An 8,944-nucleotide genomic window follows, 5' to 3' on the forward strand; every position below is an offset into this window, starting at 1 on the left:
AGGAACAAGGTGTCTCCTCACAGCCCTTGGTGGCACAGACCCTGCTGTGCCCCAGGGCACCAAGACTTGCCTTCTCTTTGTCCCCACCTGTCAGCACTGCCTCCAGTTTTCTGCTCTGATTGAGGCTTGGGGACACCTTCTCACTCGTGTCCCTCAGTGGGACCCATTAAAACTTCAAGAAACTTTGGAGTTTGATTCTCACTTGGAGTTCTTGAGAGGTTTCCTAACAAACCATGGCTCTGCCTTGATTTCCCTCTGGTCTGGTGTAGTTCATTAGGAATATTTCCTTTAATAGTTATGGAAAAACACTTCAAGTATGTCTTAAAAATATCCATTCCTATTTTAAAGGATGGATTTTATTACTGTTCTCTTTAAGCAGAGGTGATTGCAGCATTCTGTGATTGATATTGATCCAGAGTTTCTCCTCAGGAGGTCTGGCCTGCTCAGAGAAGCTGTTCCTGGAGGTCTGAGCCCATGTGGACAACCTTGCTCCACATTCCCCAACCCCATCCTGTCTGTCCTCACTCACCTGGGACCTGCTTTGCTTGGAGAACTGCCTTCACTCAAGCAAACAGGGTTTTCTCCCCTTTGTTTTACTTTTGAAGCAATCTAAAAGACCTTATTTTCCCCTGTGCAAACAGACACCCTCCTGAGGTATGTGCCAGCCCAAGGTGCCACCAAGGAGGTTAAGGCCAGGGACCAGGGCCTCAGGGGTGGTGCCTGGAGTCGGCGCCATTCTTCTTTTCTGCCTCTAACTCCCAGCATGCCTTGCAGCCCCATAGAGCCCCATTGGAGCCGGGACTACAATACCCATCATGCCCTGCGCTCCACAGAACCCCGGTACCCCCCCCCCCCCCCCCCCCCCCCGTATGTCCAATAGATGTCCTCCAGAAACTCCAAGGATCCCTAAGTGTGCCCTCAGCGCCCATTTGGGTACCCCCAAAAGCATCCCAGAATCCCCTGAATGCTCCCAAGCCCACACATGCCCGTTACAGCCACTTCTGGGAATTCATCTCATGTCATCCCCCGTGAGCTCAGGGCACCTCATAACACAGTCCTGTGCCTAAAACTCCTGCCATGCCCCGTGCCCTAAAGAGTCTGGTTGGAGCTCTCCGAGCTCCCCCGAAGTGCTCCTGAAATGTATATATTCCTCCCTGAGAACCTGAAGTCGCCGTTCAGAGGCAAAAGTGTCCCCCAAGTGCCCTCCCAGAGTTCGTAAACACTCCACTAGAATCACTTCCGGGACTACAGCGCCCATCATGCTTTATGGTGCCATAGAATGCTATTCAAGCAATGACTTCATCTCCCATCATGCCCCACGCTTCACTGAGCGACATTGCAGCTTTGCCTGGAACAACCACGATGCTCTGTGGCCCCATTAAACTGTATTATACCTACTCCTACAACTCCCATCATCCCCTGCACCCCAGAAAACCCCCTTACAGACCACCATGGGCCCCTTCAAAGCCCAGACTTTCCCTCAGGATCCCTAAGTTAGATTTTAGTGCCCACTCAATGCCCCCAAGTGTCCTTCTGTCCCTCAAAATTCTTCCCCTAGACCCAAAACTGCCCTGAATGTGCCCCAGAAATGTCTCCCTGAACCCCGAAGTGCCCACCCTGAACCTGCCTGAAAAAAAAGATATAAAAAAGATAAAAATATAACTAAAGCATTATGAATTATCCTAAAAAGGGAGAAATAAATAACCAATAGAGATTAATTAATGAAGGGAATTGTATTACATAAAAGCAATGACCAATAATTTTTTTGGTTGCTAATAATGTATTTTTATTACAAATAAAAGAATTTGGTCTAAAAATATAGAATAACAATATTACAAATAAGGAAAATAAATTTTCATTTTAAAATTAAATAACATTTTTATTACAAAGAGAAATTAATGAGGTTTTTTATATTTTGGGTTGTCAGCACCAGGTGGGAGACATCATGATATGGTGATGATGGGGGTGAGGAGCAGGTTGTCCAAACAAAGTCACCCTGCAAAGAAGCTCATTCTTCAATGTGCCCAGACCTCCTAAGGAGACATTTTGCATCAAGGTCACTTGGGAAATGCTTCTATCACTTTGCCTCTGAACAGAAAAATTGAAAAACTTTCCCTTGAGTAAAGTCATGATGCACTTTCAAATCTTCCTTCTTAGGAAAACTCCAAAATGTCTCAGAGCATCTGCACAAGCCCTGGAGACTTGAAGACAACTAAAGAAATACAAAGAGCTCCTGGAATCTTTCTGTATTTTAATGATCCCCAAAATTGTTATGAATGGAGTCTTTGATTGTTCAGTTAATCAAACAACAAATACAAATTTAGCAGTAATTTGTTAATAATAACAGTAATTGTATATAAACAAATACAATCAAAGTATATTTGTTATGTATATTTAAATAAATACAAAATTTGGCAGTGAGTATTTTAGTGTAATTGAGGTTGGGTTCAAATAAAGCATAAACAAAACCAACCAGGGGTACAGGGACGGCCATTCCTCTCACACCATGCCAACTGAATCAAGCTAAAATCTCATTTATATAGTTTACTAATACATATTAATACAGAATATTCTGGAAATTTCCTCCTAGATCCTATTCCTAAGATCTCCGTCACTATATTGTGTTGCTCATGCTTCGACAATGGTCAGGGGTCTCTCCTCCTTTTGGGAATCTTGTTTCTGGTGAAGGCTCTGAGTCTTCCTCAGGGTTCATTTTGTGGCCTCTCAGGTAGAGCAGGCACACTGAGCTTAGAGTTATATAATTAAGCCTATGTTCCCATAACAAGCCAAGTGTCTAATGCTTGGAATTATCCCAATTTGGCTCAATTCAAGGTCAAAAGTTTTATTTCTAGATGCTGTTCTTAGACCTATACTCTTATTATCTCCACTCCCACTGGACATCTGGAGAATGGTACCATCTGCTTTGTTTAACCTTCCTTTATCTTTTATGCATTGGAACAACTAAGTACAATTTTTCTATTCATACAAAACAACAATTTTGCTAATATAATTACAATTTAATTAGCAGGAATCATATTTATAACAGGACAGATTTGGGGCTCAGTCCAGGAGCCCCAGGCACTGAGAGAAGGTTGAAGAAGCTGCTCAAGGAGTCAGAAGCAAAACTCCAAGTCCCTTTGGAGCATCAGTGGCCCCACTGAGGGCAGGGACTGCCAAAGGCTCCTCAGGGACTGGTGAGAGCAGATCCTTGAGGGCAGGATTGCAGGAGCCCAAGGCTGTGAGCAGGAACTGCAATGCTGAGCAAGGCCTGGGCTGGTTGGAGGCAGCAGAAAGGCCAAGGGCTGAGCCCAGGCCTGGCCCAGCAGGGCCTGTCCCTCATGTGTGGCTCGGGGCTGTTCCTGGGGTACTGGGATGGAAGGGGCAGCAAAGACAAATGGCATCAGCCTGCAAGCCCTGCCAGCCTGCTCAGGGAGGGCCGAGGCAGCAGCAAAGTGCAGCCCCTGCAAGGAAAGTTCCTCCTGTGGGGCTCCCGAGGCGCTGCCCAGCCCAGGGCACAAAGGCCTGGGTTCCTCTGGCCCTGCCAGCCCTGCCCAGCCCTTGGCCATCTCTCCTGCAGCCTGTGCCCCTGTGCGTGCTGCTCCTCTGCCCTGGCCGGCTGCACACGCCCATCTCGCTGTCCCCCCAGCATTTCTCAGCCCAGCATTGCTGTGCCCTCCCTGGGCTCCCTGCACCCAGCGCTGCCGGCTCCTGGCACACAGAGCCATGGCATGGCCCAGCCTCAGCTGGGACACCTCGGCCACCAACATTCTGCCCTGGCAGGGAATTTGCTGTTTCCTCAGCTCCAGACTGAACCTTCCAGGCTGCACTTTGGCTAGGTTTCCTTCTCTTCCCACTCCTGAGGGAAGCTCTGTCTCCTGCTGTTCACAAATAAAGAAGGGCTGGGGGGAGATGTGGTGGTCGGAGGTTGTTTGGGATAAAGAGACCATTAAATTATTGAGTTTTTAAATATTTTGTGAAAGAAGGAGGGCCATGAACAAAACTTCTACACTGGACTTAGAGAGAAACGACTTTGGCCTCTTCAGGATGCAGATTTGGGGATACCTGAATCAGGTAATGATTCCTTTTAAGGGAAAGAGCCTTTTCAAACAAAGGCGTTCAGGAAAGATGAAAACACTTCAAGAAATAAATTCTGATGGAGCAGGAGCAGCCTGGCCGTCTGCGCCAAAAGGTGAGCCAGTGAGGAAAAGGTCTGTCTGGGCATGGAGATTTTCCAGGAAGTAAGGGAAAAAGAAGGTGCATCACCTTGGAAAGAGGAGCAGGCAACTCAGGAAGTATTTAAGGATGTTATTAGCTTAGGAACAAAGAAAAGTAGAGAGCTGAAAGTTCAGTTAGAACTTAACCTGATAGCTTCTGTGAAAAAATAATGAAAAACAGTTTTATAATAAAAATAATAACAAAAGAAGGAACAAGGATAACCTCAGCACTTCATTGGATCCAGTGGGGAGTGTTGTAAATAAAGATATTGAAGGTGTTGAGGTACGTAATACCTTTGTTGCCTCAGTTTTCAACAAGAGGACAGATTGTCCTCAGGACAAGTGTTTTCCTGAGCCAGTAGATGAGGACAGGGATCAGAACAGGCCCCCTGTAAACCAGGAGGAATCAGCTGGGGACCTGCTGAGCTACTCAGATGCTCACAGGTGTCTCTGGCACCAGATGGGATCCATTCTAGGGAGATGAGGGAACTGGTGGATGAGCTCCCCAAGCTGCTCTCCATCATTTACCATCAGTCCTGCCTCACTAGGGAGGTCCCAGAGGACTGGAGGTGCCAATGTGAGCCCATCCCCAAGAAGGGCTGGAAGGAGGATCTGGGGAACTCCAGGCCTGTCAGCCTGACCTCAGTGCCCAGCAAGGTGATGGAACAGATCACCCTGAGATCCATCACAGTGCACCTACAGGATGGCTGAGCGATCAGAGCCAAAAGTGAGGAAAATGACTGACCTGGCTGCACATGAAGCTTTTTCCAAGAACACAGGGAAAAAAGAGGTCGCATCATCTTTGGATAGAGGGGCAGGAAACTCAGGAAATGTTTAAGGCTGTTGCTCGGTCATGCAGAAAGAAAATTAGAGAGGTGAAAGCTCCATTAGGACTTAAACTGGCCACCTGTGTGAAGGATAACAAAAATTATTTTTTGAATACATTAATGGCAATAGAAGGGCTAAGGACAACCTACATTCCTTATTGCTTGTTCCTTATCATATTTTCAAAAATAAAACAGGTTGTCCCCAGGACAAATGTTCTGCTGAGCTGATAGATGGGGACAGGGAGCAGAACAGACCCCCGTAATTCAAGAGGAAGCAGCTGCTGACCTACTGAGCCACTCAGGTGTTTACAGGTCTCTATGGGGCACTTGATATTTATACTAGGGGGATGAGGGAGCTGCTGGGAGGTGCTCTCCTGTCACCATACACGCTAGGAGTCACGTATATTAATAAACAAGACTTCTCCAGCTATGAGGCTAAAGAAGCATTTCATTGAAAGTCAGAAACATATTTATAGTGTGGTTCTCAAGTCTCGAACAGAACAGCAGTCCATTGGAAAACAGAAGAAAACAAATCCTGTCACAAATTGTGAGTACTGTTTCTCAGTCAACAGCAGGTGCTAATCTTTATTATTAATTCCTTTCTGTTTTCCCAAATGTTGTCATCCTGGGAAAGGCTTAGGCCGGAGCTGAGAAACTGTCTCAGCATGGGAAACGTTTCCCAGAATGAGAAAGAGAAAAAGAGCTTTGAGCCTGAAAAGGCCTAGCAAATTTTGCCTGGGCCTTCAATGGTGTCCACACTCTCCATCATTTCTCATCAGTCCTGCCTCATCAGGGAGGTTCCAAAAGACTGGAGGTGCAAATGTGACTCCATGCCCAAGAAGGGCTGGAAGGAGAATCTAGGGAAATCCAGGCCTGTCTGCCTGACCTTGTTACCTAGGTCCTGCATTTCAGACACAATGACCCCTGCAGCATTTCAGGCTGGAGACAGAGTGGCTGGACATCAGCCAGGCAGAAAGGGACCTGGCAGCAGTGATGGACAGCAGGCTGGACATGAGCCAGCAGTATGTGCAGATGACCAAGAAAGCCAATGGCTCCTGGCCTGGATCAGGAATGGTGTGGCCAGCAGCAGCAGGGCAGTGATTCTTCCCCTGTGCTCAGCACTGGTTAGGCAGCACCTCAAGTACTGTGTCCAGTTCTGGACCCCCCAATTTAGGAAGGACATGAAGGGGCTGGAGTGTGTCCAGAGAAGTGCAAAAAGGCTGGTGAGGGGTGGGGAACACAAGTGCTGTGAGGAGTGGCTGAGGGAGCTGGTGTTGTTTATCCCAGAGAAGAGGAATCTCAGGGAGACAAGGTGGTGTCAGGACACAGGTTGGACTTGATGATCTCCAAGGTCTTTTCCAACCTTGCTGACTCTGTGATTCTCTGAAACCCCCCATGGAGCAGCTGCAGGATGAGCCCTGGGCCTTCTCTTCAGAAGGTTCAGCAGCCCAGGTCCCTCAGCTTCTCCACACAGCCCCAAAGCCCATCCTGTCAGTCCTGCAGAGCCTCTCCAGCCCCTCCTCACTGCCCAGAAGAGGGAGCCCCACACCCAGACACAGCAGCCCAGATGTGCCCCCCTAGCCTGTGGTGCCTCTGGCAAGGGAGCAGCACGAGGCACTGCAGGACCCTGCAGACAATTCCTCAAGCACTTGTAGGATGATCCTGCAGCACAAGGGATATTCCCATGGTGCCAACTCAGGAACTGAAATGGGAAGTGCAGCCATAGACGAATGGGAAAATAGGTATGGGCTGTTTACAGGGGAGAGGACACGGATGGGCAAGAGGCGTAAATGTGGATCAGGAAGGAAGAAAGAAAGCAAAAGTGAAGCAGAGGAAATGCTCAGGGCTTTGTGGGGGTGGGTAAAACGCAGCTGTGGCTCTGAGCAACAGTGTCTGCAGTGGGACAGGAAACTCACAGCTCATGGGAACAAACTTTCTGGCTGACTGCAGAGGTCACGACAAATCTGAGTGTTTTTCCTGGTGTCCCCCAGACCTTGCTGGCCCCAGTGACTGATGGCATTTGTGCTCACTCAGCTCCATCTCCCCACAGCAGCACCATGGGGGTGCTGACGCCTGCTCTGTGCAGTGCAAACAGGGGCTCCTGAGCCAGTGCTGCCGTGTCTGTGCCTGCAAGGATGTGGCACCTGTGTGAGCTGGGGGAAAGGCCAGGGCTGCAGACGGGGGATGTTGTTGGCAGCTGCATGAGGACACTTTGGGATGCTGCCCTGGGCTGTCCAGTGCAGTGGGGATGGATCAGCCCCTGCTCTGCTGCTCCTTGCCAGGCTCTCCCCCTTGCAGGGGCCTTGCAGAGCACCAGCCATGCTTTTTGCCCCCAGCCTGCCCACAGCCAGCCTGAGGCTGCTCACAGGGTTTTCTCTGCTCAGCATTGGCCTGGAAAAATGTTGTGAAGAGAGCCTGGCCAAGGAGCCTGGAGCCCCCAGGCCCTGCCCTGAGGTGTCAGTGCTGCCCCAGCAGTGCCCATGGCCTGTCCCTGCTGCAGCCCCGGCACTGCCACCCCCAGGGCTGTGCCCGACCCCGAGAGCACTCAGGCCCTGCAGCAACATGAGGAGCAGGAGGGCAGCAGGGCAGTGGCACGGGAGCAGCACTGGCAGCACCAAATGCTGCTGCTGCTGGGCACAGCTCCTGTGCCAGCACTGATCTGCCCCAGTTCTGCACACAGGCATTGCTGCTGCAGCTCCAGAGAAGGGAACATATTGGGGAACTCTGGTGAAAACTTTCCTTGGAGATCCTTTAGTACATTTATGGCCCCTGAGATCACAGGGTCTCATGGACACAGTCTCTGGCCACAGGGAATGTGGAGAGAAACAAAAGGATAATGGCAAAATAATGACATTTTTTAATGGAATATAATAGAAAAGCAGAACAACAGAAATAAACTCCAAAACCAAACCAACAAGAACTTTGAAAAACAACATTTATTTCAAGTGATTTGCAGAAATTTGCCAGCAGTCCAATGTTCCTAAAATCTTTGTGTCATCAGTCTCCAAATTGCAGTCTTGAGATCCTGATTCCTCAGGCTGTAGATGAGGGGGTTCAGAGCTGGAGGCACCACTGAGTACAGAATTGACAGGGCCAGATCTAGGGATGGGGAGGAGACAGAAGGGGGCTTCAGGTAGGCTAATGTGGCAGTGCTGACGAACATGGAGACCACAGCCAGGTGAGGAAGGCAGGTGGAAAAGGCTTTGTGCCGTCCCTGCTCAGAGGGGATTTTCAGCACAGCCCTGAAGATCTGCACATAGGAGAAAACAATAAACACAAAACAACCAAATGATAAACAGATACTAACAGCAAGAAGCCCAAATTCCCTGAGGTAGGATTTGGAGCAGGAGAGTTTGAGGATATGTGGGATTTCACAGAAGAACTGGCCCAGGACATTGCCCTGGCACAGGGGCAGGGAAAATGTATTGGCTGAGTGCAGCAGAGCATTGAGAAAGGCACTGGCCCAGGCAGCTGCTGCCATGTGGGCACAAGCTCTGCTGCCCAGGAGGGTCCCGTAGTGCAGGGGTTTGCAGATGGACACGTAGCGGTCATAGCACATGATGGTCAGGAGATAATACTCTGCTGAAAAGAAAAACATAAAAAAAAGACCTGAGCAGCACATCCTGAGTAGGAGATGTTCCTGGTGTCCCAGAGGGAATTGTGCATGGCTTTGGGCACAATGGTGCAGATGCAGCCCAGGTCAGTGAGGGCCAGGTTGAGCAGGAAGAAGAACATGGGGGTGTGCAGGTGGTGGCCGCAGGCTACGGTGCTGATGATGAGGCCGTTGGCCAGGAGGGCAGCCAGGGAGATGCCCAGGAAGAGGCAGAAGTGCAGGAGCTGCAGCTGCCGCGTGTCTGCCAGTGCCAGCAGGAGGAAGTGGCTGATGGAGCTGCTGTTGGACAT

General features: G+C 49.5%; 1 pseudogene across 1 annotated transcript; it reads right to left on the reverse strand.

Moving 5' to 3' along the window:
- Positions 1–8,021: 8,021 nt before the first annotated feature.
- On the reverse strand, positions 8,022–8,944 carry LOC306815821 (olfactory receptor 14J1-like; annotated as a pseudogene). Its single transcript has one exon. The product of its transcript is annotated as an olfactory receptor 14J1-like (transcript).

Source organism: Erithacus rubecula (assembly GCF_903797595.1).
Source record: "Erithacus rubecula genome assembly, contig: scaffold_242_arrow_ctg1, whole genome shotgun sequence".
NCBI classification, from domain to species: domain Eukaryota; kingdom Metazoa; phylum Chordata; class Aves; order Passeriformes; family Muscicapidae; genus Erithacus; species Erithacus rubecula.